The sequence below is a fragment of the Tasmannia lanceolata genome, unplaced genomic scaffold (assembly GCF_043159265.1).
Source record: "Tasmannia lanceolata isolate RefF3 unplaced genomic scaffold, GAP_Taslan_0.1 ptg000020l, whole genome shotgun sequence".
NCBI lineage: Eukaryota > Viridiplantae > Streptophyta > Magnoliopsida > Canellales > Winteraceae > Tasmannia > Tasmannia lanceolata.
The window spans coordinates 1,200,467-1,228,007 of NW_027518697.1; the positions used below are offsets into that span (position 1 = coordinate 1,200,467).

At 38.7% G+C, this 27,541-nt stretch overlaps 1 pseudogene across 1 annotated transcript; it reads right to left on the bottom strand.

The window, feature by feature from the left end:
• Positions 1 to 497: 497 nt before the first annotated feature.
• LOC143854784 (uncharacterized) lies at positions 498 to 22,647 on the bottom strand (annotated as a pseudogene). The gene is made up of 15 exons (XR_013237586.1): positions 21,085 to 22,647; positions 15,086 to 15,211; positions 14,804 to 15,009; positions 14,509 to 14,719; positions 13,779 to 14,019; positions 13,275 to 13,425; positions 12,934 to 13,179; positions 8,293 to 8,490; positions 4,037 to 5,484; positions 2,494 to 2,619; positions 2,212 to 2,417; positions 1,922 to 2,132; positions 1,405 to 1,645; positions 901 to 1,051; positions 498 to 809 (listed from the first exon to the last, which is right to left on the bottom strand). The product of XR_013237586.1 is annotated as an uncharacterized LOC143854784 (transcript).
• Between the last annotated feature and the right edge of the window lie 4,894 nt (positions 22,648 to 27,541).

Here is a 27,541-nt window from a genome sequence, read left to right on the forward strand (position 1 = left end):
AAGCAGGAAATGGAGGCGTGTTCAGAGATAACAATGGCATCATCCTTCTTGTGTTTTCAGGTCCGATTGGTTTAACAGATTCCACGGAGGCCGAGGTTCGGGTTATCCACCTTGGCATGCGCATATTTAGGGAACACATGGAAGGTAAAATAGAGGTGGAAAACGATTCGTCTAATGTTATTTCTAGGATTCAAGATAAGAGTGTAGGTCCTGGGAGACTAGCTAGGTTTTTGGATGAAATTTCTACATTGCATGAAGATGGATTTATTTCTTTTGTCCATATTCCTAGAACTGCCAATGATCTTTCAGATTGATTGGCCAAATCAGGAGCCTTACGGATCTTTCAGAAAGATCGGCCAAATCAGGAGCCTTACGGGATTCCTTGTATGTTGGGAAATCTTTGCCCACTGACGTGCACGTGTAATCTCTCGTGTATAATAATATAGTTATCTTTTACTAAAAGGAAAAAGCATGGTAGGGCCCATCTACCCTAATACTTATCGAGGTCCGAAATCAGAGATAGTTAGCTCGTTGAAAGAATAAGTGCTACCACCTGTCAAAGATTGATCCGATAGGAGGAGGACTCTCCCTGGAGTGAAATTTGGAGGTTTTGCAGGTTGTGGAAGTGAAATGGATTCACTTCCTAACATGAGAACAACAAATGATATGGTGGGTCTATCTGCTGCATTTTCCTGGACACATAACAAGCTAATATGGATGCATCTTATCACTTCACTTGTTGAACATGATTCCATCAGCAATGGATCAATCAACTCCAAGCTTTTGCCTTCACTCCAAAGCCTCCATGCCTAATTATGTAAAATTGGAACGAAATGTTTTAGACCCATATTCTTTAAATAAAAAAATAGTGCATAAAACATAATTTAAGAGAGAACATACGTATACAAGAAGGCTTTGACGATATTGTGTGAGAAACAAACGACTATTCCTTTTCCCGCTTACTATCTCTAGCAAGAGAACTCCGAAGCTGAAAACATCGGACTTCACAGAAAATAAGCCCTCCATAGCATATTCTGGAGCCATATATCCACTGTTTGAATTCAAAAAAAGAAGAAGGAAGATTAGAAGCGCCAGAAATAGAAACTAAGGGCCTCTTTGGAAAGCAGTTAACTAGATCATTCCTGAAACCATTACAATCATTATTTGCAAATAATCATATTTATGCCAAAACCATTTGCATATAAGAGACATTCAAATAATTTTTGGCAAGACAAATTTTCATTTAAGTAGATGCTCTTTTGTTCAAAAGGAAAAAAAAAAAGAAACCTTCACGAGAAAAGATTGATGTCCAATTGCAGTTTTCTCTATAGCCCAATATGTATTTATCATTGTTGAATATAATCTTATTGCTTTTATTTCTACGCATAATAATAACGCACTTACATTGTTCCAACAACTCTTATGGTATTATCTGGACTAAATTGATTTCCTCTGAAAACCCTGGCCATTCCAAAATCAGATATTTTTGGATTCATCTCATGGTCCAACAAGATATTGCTAGCTTTCAAATCTCTGTGAATGATTCTGAGTCGAGAATCCTCATGAAGATAGAGAAGGCCCCGTGAAATTCCGACTATAATGTGAAGACGTTTTGTCCAGTCTAGTTGTGCACGCTTGCTTTGATCTAGGATGATAAAAAAACAAACTTTGTTAGGTTATGCTTATAGGGTCTCATATGTTGTAACTGCATCTAATTACCAATAATTTATTGAAAAAAGTTAGAATTCAAACTTTTGTGATATTTTTTCTCTCTCTCTCAAACGGTCCATCTTGATCAAAAATAAAATAAATAAATAACATGTATTGTCATGTGAAGGAATTCTGTCTTAGAGACATTGGATTGTTATAAACTTGAAATATTTTAATAGGCAGTATTGTCCATGTAAATACTTTCACTAACCATAGAGGAAGCCATCAAGGCTGGTGTTGGGCATGTATTCATAGACGAGAATCATTTCTTCTGTTTCCATGCAGCAACCCAAGAGCCTCACTAGATTCCTGTGTTGGAGTTTTGCAATTAATTTAACCTCATTGTTGAACTCCCCCATACCTTGCTCCGAACCTCTCGACAGTCTTTTCACTGCTACTTCATTCCCATCCGGTAGAATACCCTGACAGATTTTTCATACAAAATTAGGCCTACTTTTGCAAGGGTATATTTAACCGACCCACGCTAGAAAATCTGATTACCTTATAAACAGGGCCAAATCCACCTTGTCCCAGCTTATAGTCATCTGAGAAGTTATTGGTAGCTTGTTGTATAATACTGAAATCGATCAATGGCAGTTCTTGAGATTCGTCATCATTTTCTCCAAATCCATTTACCTCTAAGAAGTTTGTGCTAGTCGAAGGGCCAAAATTTTGGAATTTAACTCCATGGTTACTTTCTGATGTACCTGGATGAGCAACGAAGGAATTTACTCAACGTCTTAGCAGCATCACTAATGGCTGAAAAGGAAGACAGGGGTTTACCTTCTCTTTCTCTGTGTGGTCTCCTCTGGCATAGATAGTAGACGCAATAAGTTAACAACATAGCCCCAACAAATGCTGCCGCTACACTGGAGTAGATTACAGCTCTCGATGGTTTCGTATCTTTACCTGCATTTAGAAGTAAATATTTTTAATTTTGAGTTAAAATGCAGAGTCTCGGTCCATTAATATGTAAAATTAATTTAACTAGTTAGACTATGTACATAAGCCATATTTGTGTACGTGTGGTTGGAAATTGAAGTATTATTAAGCTACGTAGGTGTTGTGTAGATGTCTTGTATTCTAGCAGTGATTCATGGTGCTGACAGGCAAATGTGGACTACGTAGATGATGGTCAACCCTAAGAGATTGGCTCGCTGAAGATGCAGAGGACAGCGCCCTGCTGGAGTTTCCAGTGTAGTGCCTGGAAGAAAATTTTAACATTAGGATTGTACTAGGGGTATTTTAGTTATTCTTGATGTAGTAGCATCAGTATGTATAAGTTGCATATTAAAATTACAGGTAATAGAGTTTTGACTTAGCTGAGAGAAAAGGTAGGAGAGTTTGCACTCCTAATATCAAAATAGTGAAAGTCTATTCTCCCGTAGACACACTATTGAATCACACAACTCTTATGTTTTTTTGCTTTGTATTTCTTGCATGCCATGTTATTAGAGATCTCTCATTCTACCACAAGATGATCTCAAGTAAGGAGTTCATTGTTTTCTAAAACTTTTCATAGAAACAAAAGGTTGTAGGAATGTTTTCATAGGGTTAGTAGTGTTTTCTAAGGTGACTTTGTATTGTATTCACAACCCTATGATAACAAGAGACGTGCTAATATTAGTTTCTACAGGTTTTAGTGATCAAATCAATAGGATCCTATCACCAATGTATTATCATGTGGTCCCTTAGTCATACACGCCAACTTAGGATTGTACATGGCCAAATATTAATATAATTAGACGACCCCGGTCTACGTATCAAGCAGAGGGCCATATATTACTTGAGATTTTATATGATGTGTGGCCGTATAAATCTGTATTTTTGCAAAAAGTACGGTATGGGCCACATCATAGGATGATCCAAAACGTCCATTTGTTTGGCCACAACATAAATAGGTTGTGCCTCAAAAATCATTTGCATAGGATAATCATAACCCTCATATCTATAGAAGTTTCTATAATGTGCAGCCCCTCTATAGATTGGAGTGTTAGGATCATCCTATTCCTATGGAGATGATTTTGGGGGCACAACCTATTTATGTTGTGACCCAACAAAGGACGGTTTGCATCATCCTATGGTTTGGGTGTATCGTACTTTTTGATTGTCCACACATCATATAAAACCTCAATGTTACTATAAGGTGCGGTCTGTGTGTTTTGTGTCCCACTACTGAATGGGATGCATCGCAAATCATAGCGTGACATGTATTTGGGCTCAAATTTTATTGGTTCATAAAAGGTGCACTAATCTACAAGCTTTTTCTTGAACTGTAAAGAAAGTGTACCAAGTTGAACGATGAACAAAGGAAGAAAGGACTCACCTTGTGTAGATGTTGGATGGGGAGGGAAAATCTGCGGTGCAGAGGTGTTGTAGAACGGAAAGTTATCATACCTGATGGTGCAACTTGCTGTATAATAACGATATGAGGTTCTCATGGCGCAGCAGTTCGAGAGATTGGTTGTTAGAATTCTCAAGCACTTTCGGCAGTCATCAGCACTGAGGTCCCTTGTGCACTGCACCAGACCATATCTCATCTCAGACTTGCTAATCCTAACTCTGTCTGCTGCAAAAATCGTTGTCCGATTTGGGGCCTTTTCTTGCAATTCTGTAAACAAAGTTAGTGGGTTGAAGTCTGCATTATCGGGTCGAGAGATATTGTCGAAGCTGGTCCTGACTAATCCTTTTATAGTGTTATCCAAGACACCCGTGAAGCTTTGATTGGAGTAGCGCAACAAGCACCCATCAAACCATATAATACCATTTGCCCTATTGGGGCAATTATATTTAATTTCATCTCTTGCAATTTGGAGGCAAATCAGGCAATTATCAGAGCTAACATCACCTCTGCAGAGAACAAGGCCGTAAACAAGGTCTGGGTTTTCCCCCACAGAAAGAACGTTAAAACCCCAGGGAGGAGCCTTTGTGGTTATAATTGAAAGTAGTTGATTCAGGTTCGTAATAAATAATTGAGAGTCTTGAATTTCATGTGGACACTTGTACTCCAAATAATGGGGATACGGTTTTGAGCCATTAAAGAAAGAGTATGCCTCGTACCTGATATTGCAACTTGCAGACAAATATCTCCAACCTTTGCTCCATAAGCAACACGACTCTATCTGATTGATCACTTCATTCAAGCATTTCCCGCAGTCATCACTGCTAAGATCTTTGGTGCACTGTGCAAGGCCATATATACTCTGGCCAAAACTCTGAACGCTTGATGCACTCGTCCCAAACATCGACGGCCGAGTTTGAACTTCTTTCGTCAGATTAGAGATAAAAGCTAGTGATGTACTTGGGGAACTTGTATTTTCACTGTTGTAAAGGTAGAACCCAGTACTTGTGTCGATGAGTCTGAAAAAGTTCCTATCAGAGTAGCGTAACTGGCAAGGTTCATACCATAAAATAGCTTGTTTTGAGTTTTGGCAATATAGAATGATGTCCTTGCTTGCAGTTTGGATGCATGTCTGGCATTTATCTGTGGTGATGTCTCCTTTGCAGAGGAAGAGGCCGTAGACGAGGTTGGGGTTTCCTCCCTTGGTGTCGTTGCCGTAGAATCCCAAAGCAGCTTTGGATGTTAGAGAAGAAAGGAGGTTATTGAGGTTTGTTTCAAACATGCTTTGATTAGTGTAACCATCGCCTGTACAATTGAATTTGAAAGGATCGGCGCTAACGGCGGTAAGGAAGAGAAGCATGTATGATATGGAGAGGAGGCAATTGAAAGCTTTTGAATGGAAGCTATCCATATTGATTCTCTGTTGGGTTCCACTAGAATGATAAGAGAATACAAAGAGAAGCTGCTTTTGATGTTAAATTAGAAAGAGATGGGAAAGTGGTGGAGAAAATGCCTCCTGTTTCAGTTGTGGGGATCTGTTGTTTGTTGTTTGTTTTTCTGATGTTCTTTGTTTTGTCTTGATCGTATATATCTTCCAGGTCTTCCCCGATCTTTCTTTCGTCATTAATTTAATCCATTGACATATCTTCCAGGTCTTCCCCGATCTTTCTTTCGTCGTTAATTTAATCCATTGGACAAATATAACCTGAATAAAAAATAGATGCCACTTACTGGATTTTCCATGCAAGAGGCCGGTAAAAGTTTAACCAAAATATTAAAAAACACCTCTCACTGTTCCCAAACCAGCTTGCCAACTTCAGCCACGGTAAGCGTTGCAATATTGTGGATGACTGGACCATTCATGCAATCCAGCATGGAATGTTTTTAGCCTCTGGTCCCACACCAAATGCAAATCCTATTGCTTTGATCAAAACCCTAATGCTCCATTTGGTTACCCGGGGTGGCTTGGAGAGTAGTGGAATATGAAGTCAAAAGAAGTCAAAAGGGAGGAGACAACCATTTTGATTTATCTAGAATTACCTCGGAGAATAGTGTAAGTAGTGTTTGGTTTCACGGAATATATTTACTGGGAAGGATGGAGGGAGGTATGTTTTAGTAGGGAGAGAAGAGCTCAAATAGTGCAAAGATGAGAGCCCCCTCCTCATGATATGATTAAAGTGAATTTTGATGGTGCTAGTTTTGGCAATCCGGGACCGGCCGGGGTGGGAGGTGTTTGCCGTGACGATTGTGGTGATGCTCTTTGGACATTCTCCGGTGCAATTGGTATTTGTGATGCATCGGAAGTCGAAGTTAGGGCTGCTTACCATGGAATTAAGAGACTTAGCAGAGGCATGATGGATACATGATAGATAAAGCTATTGTGGAAGGTATATAGAGAAAGACAGCTTTTACAACACCGGAAAATCCTCTTCTCAAATAGTGAAACCGAAGTTTACACTAGCCCAAGATCCACAACCAAAAGAGAAGAAGAACAATCACCACAAGATGTAATCCAATATATATGAGAGAAGAACAAAACTACAAGTAGAAAGCTTCAACACATAGAGAAAATATGGGCAAGTTGGCTCTCTTCTTCAATCACAAGCTTGCACACAAGAAAGCTTCAATGGAGGTCTTGCTAGTGGAGAATCTCTACCAAAATGAAGTTAAGAAGAATAGGTTTTGTCAAAGGAAAGTAGAGAAGTAATAGCTTTGGTAGGAGATAGTGGGTATGGGAAAGTGGGGACTTTAATGCTAGGAAAGTGGTAGTGGGTTTAGAGTTTCAAGTAGGGTTTGATTTTGAAATAGGAAGTAGTGGGAAAAGATGGAGCAAACTCGTGTGGCTCACACATGTGCAAGCTAGGCCAACAAAAGACCAAAATGCCCATAGACACAAAATACATTTTTGTCCTCACTACACCTCTCAAAATAAAATAAACTAAAAGCTACCCAAAAAATACACTTAAAAATTTAATAGAAGGGGATTCTTTGAATGTGATTCGGTGGCTTAAGGGAGGGGTGGCTCCTCCTTGGAGATTCCTGGCACTATTTGATAAAATAGAGGATTTAATCATGGGATCATCTATTGTGTTTTACCACATCAGAAGGTCGGCTAATGAGAAGGCGGATTTGCTGGCTCGGCAAGGGGTATCTAGTGAATTGCTAGAATGGTTTGACTATCTGTCGCCATGAGGAGTATAGTGCTTATTTGTAACTTTGTCTCGCTCTTTTGATTTTCATATCTTGTATTCTTGGGGTGTTCCATCTCGGACTCCTTTGATTTTCATATCTTGTATTCTTGGGGTGTTCCATCTCGGACTCCCGTTTTTCTCTAATACAATCTTGCCATTTAAAAAAAAACAAAAAAACTAGAGGTGTCATTACCAACATAAGGAGAGAAGAGAGAAAGAAGGAAGAGAGAAAGAGAGAGAACCATTCCCAATAAAATTCAACCAAAAGTCATAAAGAGGGAACAAGGAGTTAATGTCACTACCCAAGCAATTATTACACGGGAGATATCTAAGGGAGTAAAAGGGAAGTCCAATGCTATTTTGGCAACCAACCAAGGAATTTGTCCTACGTGCTAGCTATTCTCCAACAAACTTCTTAAAAAATAAAACCCCAATGGCAACCAAACGGAGCATAAAATATCAATGGTCCGATTTTATGTTTGGGAATTGCACTTTCGGATCAAATTAAAGGTTAAGATTGTGAATTCAGTTCGATAGAAAAAGGTGCTTATTGTGAAACAACCAGTTACTCCAAAGGCTTCAGCGGTTGGAGAAGGGGTTATTTAATCTTTATTACTTTAACACTCCCCCTCACGTGTGGCCCCTCTTTTTAGGTTGGCCTACACGTGGCACCTGTGGACCCTCTTTTGAGTTGGCTATTAGGTGTGGATTTTTAATATCAAGGAGGTTTGAACTCAGGACCTTTGCTCTGATATCATATGAAACAACCAGTTACTCCAAAAGCTTAAGCTGTTGGAGAAGGGGCTATTTAATCTTTTATACTTTAGGGTTATTTACTGTTACACGCTGAAGTCTTGAAAAAATTATGTGAAAATTCCATTTCTTGAAAAAATAGCATTTGTAAGAGTTTTTTCAAGAAGCAGCATTTTTTTTTTCAAGACTTCAACGTATATATAACAGTAAATAACCCTACACTTTAACACTTAACTGACACACATGTCATCCATACAGGGCCCTGATTGGACTCAGGAGAGTAAAAAACAAACAGACCACAAGATGAACACCGAGACACACATATCCTCTCCCCTTGCTGCCAACACCAATATCGAGAAGGCAACTCTGTAGCTGACTCCCTCGCCAATTTCGGATGCTCCTCCAAGAACATCTTCTACTCCTCCTGGGCAAATTTGCCTCGCCATTCCAGAGGGGCTGCAAGATGTGATGCTGCCGGCCTCCCCAACATCAGACCTTCCAACAAGGTATGCAGAAGAATCCTCTAGGATTTATGCTCCCTGTAAGTCTATGCTTTTTCGCCCCTCCCGCCCTAGCCCAATTTTGGTTATTTGGTTGCTAGCATTTTCTTCTTGTAATCTTCCAGGCTAGTTGGCTCTGCCTCCTTTGTATTGACTGTCTCTTTTTATATATTCTTGGCGGTATGCCCCGGGGCTGTTCAATTTCCGGGTTAAAAAAAAAAAAAAAAAAAAAAAAAAAACCGAGATTTACATGGTTCCACAGAGATGCCTACGTCACGGGCGAGAACACTATCTTCTACTACGAGAAAATAATATAAAAGGAATATAACGGATTAACCCAAATTCACAAACATGGAACCCTTTCCTTGCTACTTAAATCAAGATCATACGCAAGAGAACCCCAAGAAAAAACCCATGAGAGAAAAACCGAGAAAACCCCCAAGAGGAATCTCTCTCTCTCTCTCTCTCTCTCTCTCTCTCTAACCTTGAGGCCACTTTCTCTAACCTTGAGGTAGCTGTCACACACTGAGAAAGAAATGTCTCTTCCCAAAACTCTAAAAAATTGCTTTCTCATTTTGCATTCTTACCACAACCCACAATCCCAATTAAATTAGGAATGTCGTGGTAGTGGGAAACAACTTTGCCACCAATTTTGACAACGGTTTAATAAAAAAAAAAGTGCTTTCTCGTTTTGCCTTCATACCGCAATCCACAATCCTAATTAAATTAGAAATTTGGTGAGGGTGGGAAACAACCATTTCAGCCAATGGGGGCCCCCTTACAGCCCATTTTTGCAACGGCGCCCATCACTTTAGAATACCTCTAATAAAAGTTTGCTCTTATTCAACGCACATTTTTTGGGTAGTTATACGGAGAGCGAAAAGAGAACTCCGTTTCTTTTGACGTCGGCAGAACAAATTTTATGGTCATAGTTTAAAAATGGGCGTCGAAACAGTTTACTTCCATTTTACGTCGGCAGAAAGGGAGCCTAATGGAAATGGTTTCCTACAACCCTGCAGGTGGGCAATATCACAAATAATCAAATCCATTGAAAGATTCAATCCTTTTGCCAATTTATTTATTCATTGTTGACCGTTACTTTTGATTATGGGTGGCAAAATTTGCGGAACCGAACCAAAACCAAACCGAAAATTCGGTTTCAGTTCGGTTTCGATTCGGTAGAACCAAACCGATTCGAATTTCGGTTCAGTTTGGTTCGGTTTGGGGTCAAACCGAAACCGAAACTGAACTTTTCCAATGATTATGAGTAAGGGGTGGCAAAATTTTTTATTTTTATTTTTTTAATGGGTAAGCTGGAGTTGGGGGTGGCAAAATTGGCCAAACCGAACTGAAACCAAGCGGAAACCGAACCGAAAATTCGGTTTCGGTTTGGTCCAAACCAATTCAAATTTTGGTTCAGTTTCGGATCGGTAGAACCAAACTGATTCAAATTTCGGTTCGGTTCAGTTCGGTTTGGGGGTCAAACCGAACCATTGCCACCCCTACTTGTGATTAGTTAGCAAAACCTGATTCACAAAAAGAAAAACAAATTTCCATTTAACATTCCATCCATTCATTGTTGACCTTTACTCATGATAATAGCAAAACGTGATTTGGGAAATTAAGGTTCTGTTCCTTTCGACGTCAAAATGTTAAAATGGACGTAAAATTTGTTTTATGTTAAAAAATTGAACATAAAACAAATTTTATGTCCATTTTTACATCAAATGGAACGGAGCCTAAAGAAAAAAAACAGGCTCACTTTTGAGGAGATTTTGTATTTTTCATTTAATTCATCTTAGGTGGATGTTCTAACTTGTAACAGCTAGCCCCAAAATGCCTTTCTGCTATGGTCCCTAGCAAATTCTTTTACAAAAAAATAAGCTCACATTTTTTTTTCATAAAAAAAAAGATAATTAGGTTTTCATGGTTTTCTACACAAAGGGACGTCGAAGCACCTTCAGTCTGTGTTTGGATTGCTCCTACTCCGAATCTCCTTTAAATGGAGTGAGAAAATAATTAAAATAAAATTTTAATTCAAAAAGTCTCTAATAAAAATTTCATTAAAATTTAATTCAAAAAGTTTCTAAGGAAAGTTATTAAAAAAATGCAAAGTTTTGCTGAAATTAGGATTCAAGGGCAGACTTTTGAAAATCATGAGAGAGGGGCTGTCAGGTGCGTCAGATATGTTTTAGGATAAGAATACCCTTCTTACTTTTCCCTCCCCTTTTAGGCACGGATGCCAATGCCGTTTCACCTACCATTTTCACTTTTTATCTTCATCTTCCTCAAGCCTTCCAAATGGTAAGACTCCATACCCATTGCCATTAGGGAAAAAAACTCCATTGGTTCTCTTTATTTTGCTTTGGATAATAAACCTATGCTCTGGTATGTCCATTGTCCTCCATTTTGCTTTGGATAATAATGGAACCACTCTTTCCATATTTGGGCGGTGGTGTACATGTGTTGGACAGTGATAATATATTTTGGTGGAGGCTTTTCTAGGTATTCATCCGAGCAAGAAGTGCTAGATTAAGGGATCTTCTTGTTAGATCTCTTCTTTTTCTTAGGGGTGTTAGCAACTGGTTAGGCAATGGAAGGACGAGGGGTTAATTTGTCCTCCTCATCACCAAGGTTTAAAATTTAGGTTTCGGACCTTGAAATTTTGAGATTTCGGTGGAAATCTGGTAGCAAAAAAAAAAAAATTTATTCATTATTAAATTTCGGCCGAAATTACGGGGAAATATTAAATTAATATATAAAAAAACAGATTTTTTGTGTAAAATTTCGAAATAAATGACCATTTCGGTTTTGTGTGGTTTTCGGTGTCGGTCTCGGATTTCGGTCAAAATTTAAAACCATGCTCATCAGGCTGGGGCTAGTGGAGATCCATGGGACTCGAACTCCCCTGACCCAGAAACTGTCCTTATTCAAAGCACATGTCATAGACTCATAGGTAAAGAGGAGTGTGAAAAGAGAGCTCCGTTTCTTTCTACCGAAAATGGAAGCAAAATAAATTTTATACTAATATCTGAAAATATGCAATTTTACATCGTAAGCAACGGAACCTAAATGAAATAAATTGCCGTGAAAAACCCATTTGTTGAATGATCCCAACTGTCCAATAAATGAAATGAACATGCATGATTTGGAAAAAAATTGAGCAGCAATTCTCATTTAAGCTCTAAATGTGCGACAACCTGGATATCCTAAGATAAACGCTCCAGACTGTAGTAGAATGAGAGCAGGTCAAGCTTCTCATATATAGTATGAACTTCTTATGGCATGATTTCTTTGAAGTCCATACATTCAACTATGTATCCGAAATTTCCAATTTACCAATTAAGATATAATGCAAATGGAATGTTGAGAGAGAGAGAGAGAGAATGGCAGGGTCAAATCCCGAGTCAAGTGGAGCCATGAGAACTAGGATATTTGATTCATGGAAACATGACTTAGAAATGAAAGACATAGTTTCTTACAGCCCGGTAGGTGGGCCTTATCACAAATAATCAAATCCACCGAAAGATCGAATGCATTTGCCTTGACTATTGCTCGTGATCATAATTACCAAAACGTGAATCCGACAAAAAAAAATGGGACGGTAAAAATAAGAGTTTAATATGATAGAAACATGACTCAGAAATGAAAGACATAGTTTCTTAGGGCACGGTAGGTGGGCCATACCACAAATAATCAAATCCACCGAAAGATTGAATGCATTTGCGCCTCCATTTGTTCATTGTTGAGTCCAATGAGGTGGAGATAAGATCATCAAGTAATAAGGTTGATTGATCATAATATCCTTGATCAGGTTATAGTCGAAAGGGGATTCCCTTAATTTCATAAATTGGTTGAAGGGAAGTTTCCCTCTTCCTTGGTGGTTTGCAAACTAGATTGATGAGATTTTGGATCGAGTAGAGGGATTCTCCATCTCTTTCGATCAAGTAAGAAGATCAATGAATAATGAGGCAGATCAGCTAGAGTTAAAGGAGCCTCTTGGACGGCATTGGAAATGTCTGATTTCCTCTCTTGATGTGTGTTGTCTTGTATGCTTTGTTTTTATTTTCTATTTTTTGGTTGTGGCTTGATCATCTCGGGCTAATCCCCCAGTTTTCTTTTCATTATAATATAATTCTTTTCATTAAATAGAATTTGACTTATAGATAAAATAGGGATGATAAAAAGTTACGTAAGTGCTCTTATTAAGTATGTCAATTAAATTATTCACATCAAAATCAGGGTGTTGAGTTCTCATTTCTTATCGAAACAACATCCCACCACAACACCACCCCCAACTACAAACATGTTCACGATACAACAAAAGATCACAGACGAAAATGTGTATCATTTTTTTGAGTTTTTCTTTCATTTTTCTGCTGTGACATTCAACAATATATATTAATTACAAGTAGGCCCCATACACCCAAATACTTATCGGGGACCGAAATCAGAGACGGTTAGCTCGTTGAAAGAGTAAGTATTAGCACTTGTAGAAGATTGATCCGATAGAAGGACTCCTCTCCCTAGAGTGAAATTTGGAGGTTGTGCAGGTTGAGGAAGTGAAATGGTTTCACTTCCTAACATGATGCATGCATCTTGTCACTTCACTTGTCGAACATGATTCCATCAGCAATGGATCAATCAACTCCAAGCTTTTGCCTTCACTCCAAAGTCTCCATGCCTAATTATGTAAAATTTGAAAAAAATGTTAACACCCATAATCTTTAAATAAAAAAATAATGCATAAAACTTAAAATAAATTAGGAGGGAACATACATATACAAGAAGGCTTTGACGGTATTCTGTGAGGAACAAACGATTATTCCTTTTCCCACTTACTATCTCTAGCAAGAGAACTCCAAAGCTGAAGACATCGGACTTCACCGAAAATACACCATCCATAGCATATTCTGGGGCCATATATCCACTGTTTGAATTCAAAATATTGGAACGAAGATTAGAAGCTCTAGAAATAGAAACTTAGGGCCGCTATGGTACCCAGTTAACTATATCATTTCTAAAACCATTATAATCATTACTTGCAAATAATCATAATTATGCCAAAACCATTTGCATATAAAACCGCATTCAAATGATTTTTTGGCGAGACAAATTTTCATTTGTGTAGATGCGCTTTTGCTCAAAAGGGAAAAAATATATGCAACCTTTATGAGGAAAGGTTAAAGTCCAATTGCAATTTCTCTATAGCCCAATATGTATTGGTCATTGTTGTATATAATCTTAATATTTTTCTTTTCTGCATAATAATAACACACTCACATTGTTCCAACCACTCTTAAGGTATTAGATGGACTTAATGGGTTTCCTCTGAAAATCCTTGCCATCCCAAAATCGGAGATTTTCGGCTTCATCTCATGGTCCAACAAGATATTGCTAGCTTTCAAATCTCTGTGAATGATTCTGAGTCGAGAATCCTCATGAAGATAGAGAAGGCCCCGTGAAATTCCGACTATAATGTGAAGACGTCTTGACCAGTCTAGTTGTGCACGCTTGCTTTGATCTGGGCACACATACACACACACACACCGGGAAAAAAACTTTGTGCATTAGGTTATGCTTAGAGGGTCTCATATGACCATTAATTTATTGGGGAAAGTTATAATCAAACTTCTGTGATATTTTATTTTTTGTACCCCTCAAAGAATCCATCTTGATAAAAAATAAAATAAATAAATAACATGGAAGATACCCAAAATTGTCATATGAAAGAATCTTTTTTTTTTTTTTTTATGATATAGGGTATCCCCACCCCAATTTTTAGGGCAGGACTATTGATCCCTACGAATGCGCACAATCACCCATAAACCACGTGCATCGGGAAAGCTTGGGGGATATTTGAACTCATGTTAATGGGGAGCATGTCCATGCCTTTAAGCCAAAGAGCCACACCCGTACGGGTTTGAAGGAATCTTGTCCAAGAGGCATTGGATGATTATAAATTTGTAATATTTTAAGAGGGAGTATTCTCCATGTAAGTACTTTTACTAACCATAGAGGAAGCTATCAAGGCTGATATTGGGCATGTATTCATAAACAAGAATCATTTCTTTTGTTTCCATGCAGCAACCCAAGAGCCTCACGAGATTCCTGTGTTGGAGTTTTGCAATTAATTTAACCTCATTCTTGAATTCCCCCATGCCTTGCTCCGAACCTCTCGAAAGTCTTTTCACTGCTACTTCTTTCCCATCTGGTAGAATACCCTGAAAGTTTTTTCGTACAAAATTAGGCCTATTTTTGCAAGGGTTTATTAAATTAAACCAGAATAGACTAGAAAATCTCATTACCTTATAAACAGGGCCAAATCCACCTTGTCCCAGCTTATAGTCATCTGAGAAATTATTGGTAGCTTGTTGTATAGTACTAAAATCAATCAATGGCAGTTCTTGAGTTTTGTCATCATTTTCTCCAAATCCATTTACCTCTATAAGGTTAGTGCTAGTCGGAGGGCCAAAATTTTGTAACAGGACTCCCTGGTTACTTTCTGATATACCTGGATGAACAACGAAGGAGTGTACTCAAAGTTTTAGCTGCATCACTAATGGTTGAAAAGGAAGCTAGGGATTTACCTTCTCTTTCTCTGTGTGCTCTCTTCATGCATAGATAGTAGACACAAGAAGTTAACAAAATAGCCCCAACTAATGCTGCTGCTACACTGGAGTAGATTACAGCTCTCGATGGTTTCGTTTCTTTCCCTGAATTTAGAAGTAAATATTTTTAATATTGAGTTTAAATGCAGGGAGTTTTAGTCCATTAATATGTAAAATTAATTTAACTACTTAATTTGACTGTGAACACAGGCCATATTTGTATATGCGTAGATGGAAATTGAACTCTTACTAAGCTATGTTGATGTTGTGTAGAAGTCTTGTATTCTAGCAGTGATTCATGGCCCTGACAGGCTAATGTGCACGGCGTCGATGATGTTCAAGCTAAGTGATGCAGTGCCAACATGGCGGCCACGTCGTGCTTAGGTGGTTTTGGTGGAGTTTCAAGGTGCGTTCCCACATTAAAGCTTCTGACCGATTTTCAACCAAGTTTTTGGGCTATTAAATGGAAGAATAATAGAAAGTGGTAAACTAAAAAGTTGTAGGTATCTTTAAGATATTTACAACAAGTATTTGTGCTTGAAAATTGGCCATGTGGTTAGAAAGTTATGGCAGTTTTAGTGGACTGTGTCCGTGAATTCCCAAAACAGAGAAAGTTAGTGAGTTCCAATTCAACTAATGTTATGTAAGTCCCTAAATTAGCTAGTGGAGAAGGTTGAACGAATTTTATTTGGTTTTCTTTTATTTAAAGGGTTAGAAACCATCTTTAGGGGGGATTTTAGATTTATATTAACTTATGTAATTGATGGAATATCAATTGGGTTGAGCATTGCTTCCATTTTCTTCTTCTTCTCTTGGATGTGTTCTTGATTTCCAATTTTCTTCTTCTTCCATCTTAAGCACCAGCATTATCTAGTATCAGAGCCAACGTTACTCTCTTGGGCTAGCTTCGATTGGATTTTCATGGCAACAAGAAGAGGTAGAGGAAGGCGTGGTAACCAAATGATGGAAGATTTGAGAGATGAAAGAGATGATGAATTTCAAGCACTTTGAAGACAAGTTGAGCAACTTACCATGCGACTTGAACGCCAAGAGGCTCGTAGTGAGCGTGGTGGATCAAGCCATGGATGTTCTAGTAATGAATCCAATGTGAATCCCTTCACCAATACTCATGAGGAGGCTATGTTGGGAAGGTTCTATCGTGATTTCGACACCGTCAAGATTGACTTGTCGGAGTTTCATGGTCGTCTATAACCCTAAAAGTTTCTTGAATGGCTTAGTGCCATTGAGAAATTTTTTGCTTACAAGGAGACACCCGAAAGACAACGTGTGAAGCTTGTGGGTACACTTCAACATCGTGGGATAAAGTTCAAGAAATGAGAATCCGCAAAGGAACGCGTAAGATTTCTTCTTAAAACAAAATGAAGTCAAAGCTTAAGGAGAAATTTCTTCCTTTGGATTTTTCCTAAATTATCTTTTCTCAATTCAACAACCTACGCCAAGAATCCAAGAATGTATTGGATTACGCCGAAGAACTCTACAAACTCATGGCTTGTAATGATATTCAAGAGGGTGAAGACCAACTTGTGGTAATGTATGTTGATGGTTTGAAGTTTTCCATTCGTGATGAGGTGGAAATGCACCGATCATTGAGCGTCAATGATGTTTATCAACTAGCCTTGAAGGTAGAGGCTAAGATTTCTCGTCATGGTGCTAAAAAATATGTCAATATTCGTAGTCTTTATCCTTCTTCTAAAGGTGAATCTTCACATGGTAGAGGTACAAAGTCAAGGTCCGAATATTTCAACAAAAATTCTACAAAATCAGCCCCTACACATCAAGTTAGAAATCAACCTAATCGTCTCAACAATTCAAATGCTTGTTTCAAGTGTGATCGAATTGGCCATCGTTTCAAAGATTGTCCAAAGAGGCAAGTAGTGGCCTTCGGTGATGAAGAAAATGATGAGGAATTTGTTGATGATTCAAATCAGCCCATATATGATGAAGAATATGACATACAACATGAAGAAATCGAACCCAAAGAAGGAGAAAGTTTGGTGATCTAAAGAGTACTTGCTACACCAAAGGTTGAATCCGATGATGATTGTCTTCTTTCTAATATGTTCAAGACTTGATGCAAATCTCATGACAAGGTTAGCACAACTGTGATTGATGGTGGGAGTTGTGACAATATTGTTTCTTATAAAATGGTGAACAAGCACAAGTTCCAAACCGAGCCTCATCTAAAGCCCCATCGGATTAATGCATGGTTCAAGGAGAGTAACTTTTTTCTTTCCAAGAATGAATTTGATCAAGAGACCAAGGACAATGATACATTTGATGCCCTACTTGTTATTGAAGCTAATGAGGAGCACGGGGAACTACGACGGCAATTCAATGAATTCATCACCAAAGAAATTGTATCCGATTGCATATTAGATGAACCGATGGATGTTAAAGTGATGGGTGAATGGAAAAATATTATATCGAATTTTTCATCCACCCGATCCATTTTTATTCGATTCTACATTGAATCTCACAGTGGATATTTGCGTATTCAAGCATGTTCAAAATCTAAACAAATTATCACTTCTTTATGACGATTATGAAGTGAAATTTGATCTTCGAAAATTTCAATTGATGAACATTCTTCGATACTTCAAAACTCGAAGGAGAGTTTTCTTGAACCAAGGAAGTTTCGTAAATTTCAAGTTCGCGTGGATGGCCCTTTTTCGAGTGCTTAAGAAAATTAGTGACAATATATACAAGATTGAGCTCCCTCCAAATATCAACACTCTCCCAACTTCAATGTTAAAGACTTGACAACTTATCATGAAGAGTTTGATGAGAACTCGTGGGCGAGTTCTTTCTCACGCGGAGATAATAATACAATGCCAAAATGGCAGCCACGTCATGCTTAGGTGGCTTTGGTGGTGTTCCAAGGTACATTCCCGCATTAAAGCTTCTGACCGATTTTCAACCAAGTGTTTGGGCTATTAAATGGAAGAATTATGGAAAGTGGTAAACTAGAAAGTTGTGGGTCTCTTTGAGATATTTCCAATAAGTATTTGTGCTAAAAAATTGACCCAATGGTTAGAAAGTTATGGCAGTTTTAGTGGACTGTATCTGTGGGTTCCCAAAACAGTCAAAGTTAGTGAGTTCCAATGCAATTAATGTTATGTAAGTCCCTAAATTAGCTAGTGGAGAAGGTTGAACCAATTTTCTTTGGTTTTCTTTTATTTAAAGGGTTAGAAACCATCTTCAGAGGGGACTTTGGATTTGGATTAACTTATGTAATTGATGGAATATCAATTGGGTTGAGCATTGCTCACATATCTTCTTCTTCTTCTCTTGGTTGTAATCTTGATTTCTAATTTTCTTCTTCTTCCCTCTTAAGCACCCGCATTACTAAGAGATTAACTCGCTCACAGAATAGTGTGTTCCTTCAGAATTTCCTAGTGTAGTGCTCGGAAGAAATTTTTAATTTTAGAATTGTACTAGGGGTATTTTGGTAATTCTTGATGTAGTGGCAGCAGTAGGTATAAGTTGCATATTAGGATTACTGGTAATAGAGCTTTGACTTAGCAGGGAAGAAAGGTAGAAAGGAGAGTTTGTATTCCTAATATCGAATCAGTTACAAGTCTATTCTCCCGTGGACACGTTACTGAAGCACACAATTCTTATGTTTTTTTGCTGCGTGTTTGTATTTCTTGCATCACATGGCTGCACAACGAGTTTGATGCTATCTTTGGGAAAATTAAAGATTTCTCATTCTACCAAAGGATGATCTCAAGTAAGGAGTTCATTGTTTTCTAAGGTGACGTCGTATTTGTATTCGAGAGAAATTATATGATGGGTGGCCGTGCAAACACGTGATTTTTAAAAATTACTATACGGCCCACTCCATACAATGATCTGGGCCACAACGAAAATAGGATCTGCCCCAAAAATCATTCCCATAGGATGATCGTAACCCTTCGATCTATAGAGGTACTATTCCAAAAATCATTTCCATAGGATGAACCTAACCCTCCGATCTATAGAAGATTCTACAAATGATTTTTGGGATAGTACCTCTATAGATCAGAGGGTTACGGTCATCCTATGGGAATGATTTTTGGGGCAGAACCTATTTACGTTATGGCCCAACAACTGGACGGTTTGGATCATCATATGGAGTGGGCCGTACCGTACTTTTTAAAAATCACATGCAAAACATGTTGGATAAAGTTGAGGGTACTATTGTTGATAGAAACAGAAACTTGTTGCTTCAAGGCGTGATATCACTTTCCTTAAGACAAGATTTGCCCCCACTAGTAGTGTGCAAAGGGGATCCGCGAATTGCCTCCAAGATACAATGAAGCCTAGTAGGGAAGCCCTACTAATGTTTGATGACGCGTAGCACTAGCGGAATCAAACCCGAAATGCCCTTCCGAAATTTCAAGCCTTAGAGAAATTTCTAGATACTGTTCTGCAGAAAAATAGTATCTAGAACAGTAAACAAAAGAAAAACAGTATGTAGAAATACTTGGGGATTTTGTAGGAGTGTAGAAGAGAGTGTAAAGTCTGTCAGAATTGCCAATTCGTTTTTCTATTTGAAATGACCGAATGCTGCACATTTTGTAGACCACCTGGTGTCTTTTCAGTGTGAAAAACACCTCTACAGGGCACCTTTCCAGAATGTTTGAAATCTGACCGTTAGATCGCACCCATTGATATTGAACGGTCCTGATCGATCGTAGAGGTAACTGTTGGTTTGAGTAAAACCTCTCTCCAACCCAGTCATCGTTAGATCAACCATCTATGGTGTGGATCGCACCCCCTTGGCACTTGACCGTTGGGGGAAGGGACACAACCCATTTGATCACACTCTTTGACCGTTGGACGTTGCGTACGTGCGAAATGCAAAGTGCGCCTAAAAAAGCGCCACTATGCGCCCTATAGCCCATTGCCCACGCCGCCCGCGGGTGTGCGAACGGTGCGTTGCACTGTCCCGCGGGTCCAACCATGGGTTCAACCCAATGTGCAATCAAACAAATAATAGAAAAGTGTAGTGCTTTATAAGCCCTTCTCTTTCTTTTTTCTCATCCGGTACGGGACTATCTTTTCAACTACACTTCTACATCCTTTTGTAAAAGCAAATCTTTCCAAGAAAACATTTTCTTTTTCCTAAACGCTTTTGATAAAACATTTTCCAAAACACTAAAACATGCAAAATACAAAATACATGATTTTGAAAATCCAAAATCACTGACAAAACACACCTATCATATAATTTCTCTTGTATTCACACCCCTATGATAACAAGAAACGTGTGTTTTCAAAAGGTTTTAGTGATCAAATCAATAGGATCCTATGACCAGTGTATTATCTTGTAGTTCCTTAGTCATGGATGTCGACTTCGGATTGCACATGGCCAAATACTAATATAATTAGACGACCCAGGTCTTTCTATCAAGCACATGACCATACATTACTAGAGATTTTATATGATGTGTTGCCGTATAAATCTGTACATATTGCAAGAAAAAGAGTACGGTATGGACCACATCATAGGATGATCCAAATTAACCTTCCATTTGTTGGGCCACGGCGTAGCGTAAATAGTTAGTGCCTCAAAAATCATTTCCATAGGATAATCATAACTCTATGTTATATAGAAGTTTCCATAATGTCCCTCTATAGATCGGAGGTTTAGGATCATCCCATGGAAATTATTTTGGGGGCACATCCTATCTACCTTGTAGCCCAACAAATGGATGGTTTGGATCATCCTATGGTGTTAGCCGTACCATACTTTTTTTTAAAATACAGGTTTATATGGCACACATCATATAAAATATCTATGTTACTATGAGGTGCGGTCTGTGTGTTTTGGGCCCCACTGCTTATGCGGATGCATAACAAATCATACCGTGACATGTATTTGGGCAAACTTTATTGGTTCACAAGGTGGAGTAAAAAAAAATTGATTGTCCCAAGTTGAAAGAAGAGCAAAGGAATAAGCATCGACGACTCACCTTGTTTAGATGTTGGCTGGAGTGCAGAGGTGTTGTAGAACGGGAAGTCATCGTACCTGATGGTGCAACTTGCTGAAAAATAACGATATGAGGTTCTCATGGCGCAGCAATTTGAGAGATTGGTTGTTAGAATTCTCAGGCACTTTCGGCAGTCATCGACACTGAGGTCCCTTGTGCACTGCACCAGACCATATCTCATCTCAGACTTGCTAATCCTTACTCTGTCGGCTGCAAACATCAATGTCTGACTTGGGGCCTTTTCTTGCAATTCTAGGAACAAAGTACGTGGGTTGAACTCTGCACTATTGGGTGGAGAGATATTGTTGAAATTGGACCTGACAAATCCATCGGTTGTGTCCAAGACACCACTAAAGTTTTGATTGGAGTAGCGCAACAAGCACTCATCAAACCATATAATACCTTTTAAACTGTTGGGACAATTTTTTTTAATTCCATCTCTTGCAAGTTGGAGGCAAATCGGGCAAGTATCAGGGCTAACATCACCTCTGCAGAGAACAAGGCCATAGACAAGGTCTGAGTTTTGACCCACGGAGAGATAGTTGAAACCCGAAGGAGGAGCCTTCGTGGTTATATCAGTAAGGAGTTGATTCAGGTTTGTAATAAGTAATTGGGAGTCTGGAAAATCACCTTGACACTTGTAGTCCATATATTGGGGATTAGGTTTTGAGCCATTAAAGAAAGGGTATGCCTCGTACCTGATATTACAACTTGCAGACAAATATCTCCAACCTTTGCTCCATGAGCAACATGACTCTGTCTGATTGATCACTTCATTCAAGCATTTCCCACAGTCATCACTGCTAAGATCTTTGGTGCACTGTGCAAGGCCATATATACTCTGGGCCCTTGATGCACTCGTCCCAAACATCGACGGCCGAGTTTGAACTTCTTTTGTCAGATTAGAGATAAAAGCTAGCGATATACTTGGGGAAGTTGTATTTTCGCTGTTGTAAAGGTAGAACCCAGTTCTTGTGTCGATCAGTCCGAAAAAGTTCATATCAGAGTAGCGTAACTGGCAAGATTCATACCATACAATAGCTTGTTTTGAGTTGGGGCAAAATAGAATGATGTCCTTGCTTGCAGTTTGGATGCAATTCTGGCATTCATCTTGGGAGATGTCGCCTTTGCATAGGAAGAGGCCGTAGACGAGGTTGGGATTTTCTCCAGCGGTGTCGTTGTTGTAGAGTCCTAAAGCTGCTTGGGAAGTCATAGAAGAAAGGAGGTCAATTATATTTGTTTTAAAAGTTCTTTGATTGGCATAATTATCACCAGCACAATTTGATTTCAAAGGATCGGCGATAACGGGACTAAGGACGAGGAGCATGTATAATATTGAAAAGAGGCAATTGAAGGCTTTTGAATGGAGGCTATGCATATTGATTCTCTGTTGGGTTCCACCGGAATTGTAAGACAATGCCCAAAGATATGCTGCTTTTGATGAAATTGATGTTCAATTGGAAAGAGAAGCAGATATATATGGAAAAAAAGGTGGAAAAAGTGCCTCCTTTTTCAATTGGGAAAAAGTATTACCTTAATAAAAAGTAGATGCTTGTATTCACAATATAATTTCCATGTGAGAGGTCTGCAGAATTTTCACTAACAAACAATTTAGTCATCAATTTAGGCAAACATCGGACGCAACTAATCCTAATGAAACTCAATAAGCACCACTCACTTTTTCATACACTTGCTTGTCAACATCAGACACCGTAAACAATACAATATTATGGATGACTAGAGCCATTCATGCAATCCACCATGGATGTTTTTAGCCAGTGGCCACACCAAATGGAAATCCTATGGCTTTGATCAAAACCCAAAAAAATCCATGGTCAAAGTTTCTCTTTGGGAATTGCCATTTCTGATCAAAGGGTTGGGATTTTGAATTCAGTTTGATAAAAACTATGCTTATCAGATTCACAAATAGAAAACAAAGACCCAAGCAAGTTATTAGTGGGCTCGTCCCCTAGACCAACTATGAAAGATGGCTATGCTATACCCGAAGAAGAAGGCGTAGAGAGTGAATAGGACACTAAACTAGAGGACTACTCCGACCTTGAAGAGGTTTCCTCATTGAAATCCTCCTCATAAAAGGAAGATGATCCAACAAACACAAAAGATCACAAAGAATCTTAAATAAAAAAGAAAGTATCATGGGCGGATGAACGTAATCAAGTCCACCTGATTCCAGTCGAATCAAGAGGATAGTTGTGAAGAAGAGAATCCAGAACTTGAGGAAACAAATGAATAATGGTAGAAAGTTCACAAAGAGCCCGGCCATCATACCCCTACCAAATTAGTTGATTATGTAATTCACAAGCATTGAGCATTTAGATCTCTTAAGCTCAGTGTTTGTCGCTCATATGTGCTAAGCCTTGGTTCTCCCTCTCTCGCATGTTTCGTGTTAGGGATGGTTTGTGTCTTATTGTATCGTCTTTCTCTTTATCAAATAAACCGGTAGGGGTCGCCGCCAAACCCCAACTTACCCATTAAAAAAAAATTGTGCTTACCCGAAGCACATGTTATTTGCGTAGTAACCTGATTGAAAGAGGAGAGTAAAAAGAGAGTTTTGATAATAATAAAAAATTGCCTAGAAACACGTACCCTTTAATTTGTTGAAGGATCCCAAATGTCCAATAAATGACATGAAAATGGATGATTTGGAAAAAGAATGTGCAACAAACCCACAAAGAGCCCATCATACCCCTACCAAATTAGCTGATTATGTAATTCACAAGTGTTGAGCATTTAGATCTCTTAGGCTCAGTGTCTGTCACTGATATGTGCTAAGCCTTGGTTCTCCTCACATGTTTCACGTTAGGGATGGTTTTGTGTCTTATTGTATCATCTTTCTCTTTATCAAATAAACCGGTAGGGGTCTCCGCCAAACCCCAGCTTACCCATATATAAACTAACTGTGCTTATCCGACGCACATGTCATTGCAAATTAAGTAGCTTGATTGAAAGAGGAGAGTAAATAGAGAGTTTTGCTAAAAGAAATAAATTGCCTAGAAACACCCTTTAATTTGTTGAAGGATCCCAACTGTCCATTAAATGACATGAAAGTGGATGCTTTGGGAAAAAAATGTGCAACAAACCCAATTCAAGGTCTAAGTAAGACTGGTTACAAGCAAGGTTTTAAATTTCCACCGAAATCCGAAATTTTGGGTTTCGGTTGAGACTGAAATCGAAATCAAGTATACTCGAAACGTTACCCTATTTTGGTTGAAATTTCGTTTTTCCCAAAATTTCAGCTGAAATTTAAGGAATTTCACCCAAAAATCTCAATTTTATATATTATTATATATTTTCCCAAAATTTTGAAGGAGAGATAAAATAATATTTTATTTGATTGTGGCAGATTTCAGCCGAAATTTCAAATTTTCGGTTTCGGTGAGGACCGAAATGCATTCCGAAACCGAAATTTAAAACCTTGGTTACAAGCCATTCTAAAAAAAAAAATTGGTTATAAATGGGAGACATGCTGGATATCCTAAGATGAACGAGTCCAGATTGTTCTAGAATGAGAGCAGGTCAAGCTTCTCATATATATAGTATGTGTTGGGGTTCCACGCAAAGCGAATAGTCCGACATCGGATAAGTGAAATGGATGGCGATGGGTTGTAAGGAAATGGGCAACCTCCCTCTAATGGCTAGCTTTTAGGGGTGAGTTCTGGGAGTGGTAACCCCGGTTTGCCTCTGGGGGCGGAAATGTCGTTCAGGGAAGATGCTAGAAACCTCGATGTAGTTATCTCGTGGTTCCCACGATGCCACCGCATGGAGGGGTGAGATTGTCCACGTTGCTTTCGTGTGGAGGGGGAGATTGTTGGGGTTCCACGCAAAAGCAAATAGTCCCACATTAGATAAGTGAAATGGATGGAGATGGATTATAAGAGAATGGGCACCCTCCTTCTAATGGCTAGCTTTTAGGGGTTAGTTCTACCCGGTTAAATTCCCTACAGTATGAACTTCATACGGCATGATTTCTTTGAAGTCTGTCCATACATTCAAATATCCGAAATTTCCAATTTAGAAAATGAAATCGAGTTCTTGTTGTCGTTAAATAGGAGAGAGAGAGAGAGAGAGAGAGAGAGAGAGTATGGCTGCGGATCCAGGGTCAAACCCCGAGTCAAGGAGAAGCATGAGGACTAAGATATTTATTTCATGGAAAGGTAGGTGAAGAATTCGCCCCAGTTTCTCACTTGGGATAGCCCTCTCTAATGTATTTATGACTTCTCTTTTACAAGAGAGGGGCTGTCCCAAGTAAGAGAAAGAGGGCCAAGTAACGAAAGACGTATATTTTCCTCCCACCATGTGGGTGTGCCATTTCACAAATAATCAAATCTGTCCAATCCATCTGCCAGTCCATTTTTCCTACCACCATGTGGGTGTGCATGTGGGTGTGCCATTTCACAAATAATCAAATCTGTCCAATCCATTTGCCAGTCCACTTGCCAGTCCATTTGTTCCGTTGGTTAAATTGACCAATAGTCGTGGTCATAGTTAGCAAAACGTAATTGGCAAAAAGACTGGAAGGATAAAAATGAGTTTAATATGGTATTTGTTCAGAAAAAAGAAAATGATATATTCGCTACCCCTGTACGATGATTCGCACCATTTTTAATATGAATTCTGGTAGACTTTTAACACTTTTTATGTGTAAGAGGGGTGCGAATCATCCCTGCCTATTTATCGTCTTCCTCAAAAAGTAGTAAAAATACACTCAAACATATAAACATATAGAAACACGAAAAAAGCATTTAATATGTATAAAAATGCATAGTGATAAATCAACCCATTTTGAACCTAAAACGATAGGGCGTTGCACGTCCCTCACATTTTACGTTAAAAGGGGTCGATTTAAGTTATATGTACAATTTATGTTAAAAGGGGTCGATTTAAGTTATATGGGGGTCCCAGTTAAACGAAGGCACGCGGAAGCACCTTGAGGGTGCATTTGGATTGCAGGAATTAAAAATGGGAAAAAATAAAATAAAATAAAATTTTAATTCAAAAGATTCTAATAAAAAGTTCATTCTGACGGGGCAGAATCAAAATACCACAACTTGGGTGGGAAATAGATTCGGGCATTGTTCCCCCTCTAACTCCACCACGGTGTCAATTGTCCTTAATTTTGCACTTATTTTTTGAATCAAACGCCGGAATCATTGGAGTTGGAATCAGATCTTTATTCTGATTCCAACTCCACTGATTCCGGCGATCCAAATAGACTGCCTTCCATCTCTTTCATTCCCCTCCCTTTCATGTTTGATAAGTTGTACGTAGACTTGATGAATACCGAGAGAGGAAGGGACATGAGAGAAAACAACATATGAGAGAGAGAGAGAGAGAGAGAGAGAGAGAGAGCTTGTCCACATGTATAAGAGGCTGTCGGTGGTCAAACACCAAAGGCGGCTGAGTTTTCTAACCATAGTTAGCAAAATGCCATGAATCAACGGGGAACGTCGACCTCTGTTAAAAATAAAACTAATTAAATTAGAGGACTGCTAAGTCTTGTATCCTTACAAAATATAAGAAACGGAACCTACATAGAAATTACCAAAGCCATAAGTCTGCAGGGAAGATTGACCTACTCAAATACTGAAACCCACAAAATAAGTTAAGACTCCTAATTAAAGCTGCTGGTGAGATTAGTCACCCTTCATAGACATTTTATGTAGTGAAATGTCTGTCAAATGTTTGATGAAAACACATATAAACATAGAAATTAAAAAAATATAAAAAAATCGAGAACATGCATGATTTTTCACATTTTGTTATGGTATCCATGGGCGAATGCAAACCAAGAACTACTACTGTATTTAGGGAGCAGATGGAAGTTATGTTAGATGTGGAAGGTAATTCCTCTAATGCCATTTCTTGGGCTCAAGGTAAGAGTGTAAGTCCTTGGAGACTAGCTAGGTTTTAGGATAAAATTTCTACAATATATGATGAATGATTTTTTTTGTTCATGTATTCCTAAGATGAAGATGGAGTGGCCGACTAAGGGGCCTGCAGGATTCCTTGTATGTTGGACAAGCTTTGCCCCATTGACCTACAATAATCTTTTTCTCACTCTTAATATAGTTATCTTTTGCCCATAAAATAGGGAAAACTACTAAAAACCCTATATATTTATGAGAATTGCTAGCGTCCTGTTAATGTATATTTATATATACATTAACAGGAATCCCTGTTACTAATCTTTGAAAATACACACGCTCTCTCTCCCTTAACTAATAGAATCATATCTCCCTATTACTTCATGGAATCTGCTCGCATCTCCCTCCCTCCCCCCCTCTCTCTCTCTCTCTCTCTCTCTCTCTCTCTCTCTCTCTCTCTCTCCCTCTATGCATGTATTTGGCGGGAGATGGTGGGACCCACCTATCAAAGACGAGGAGTAAAATGGTGGGCCCCATCCTATAAAAAATGAGGT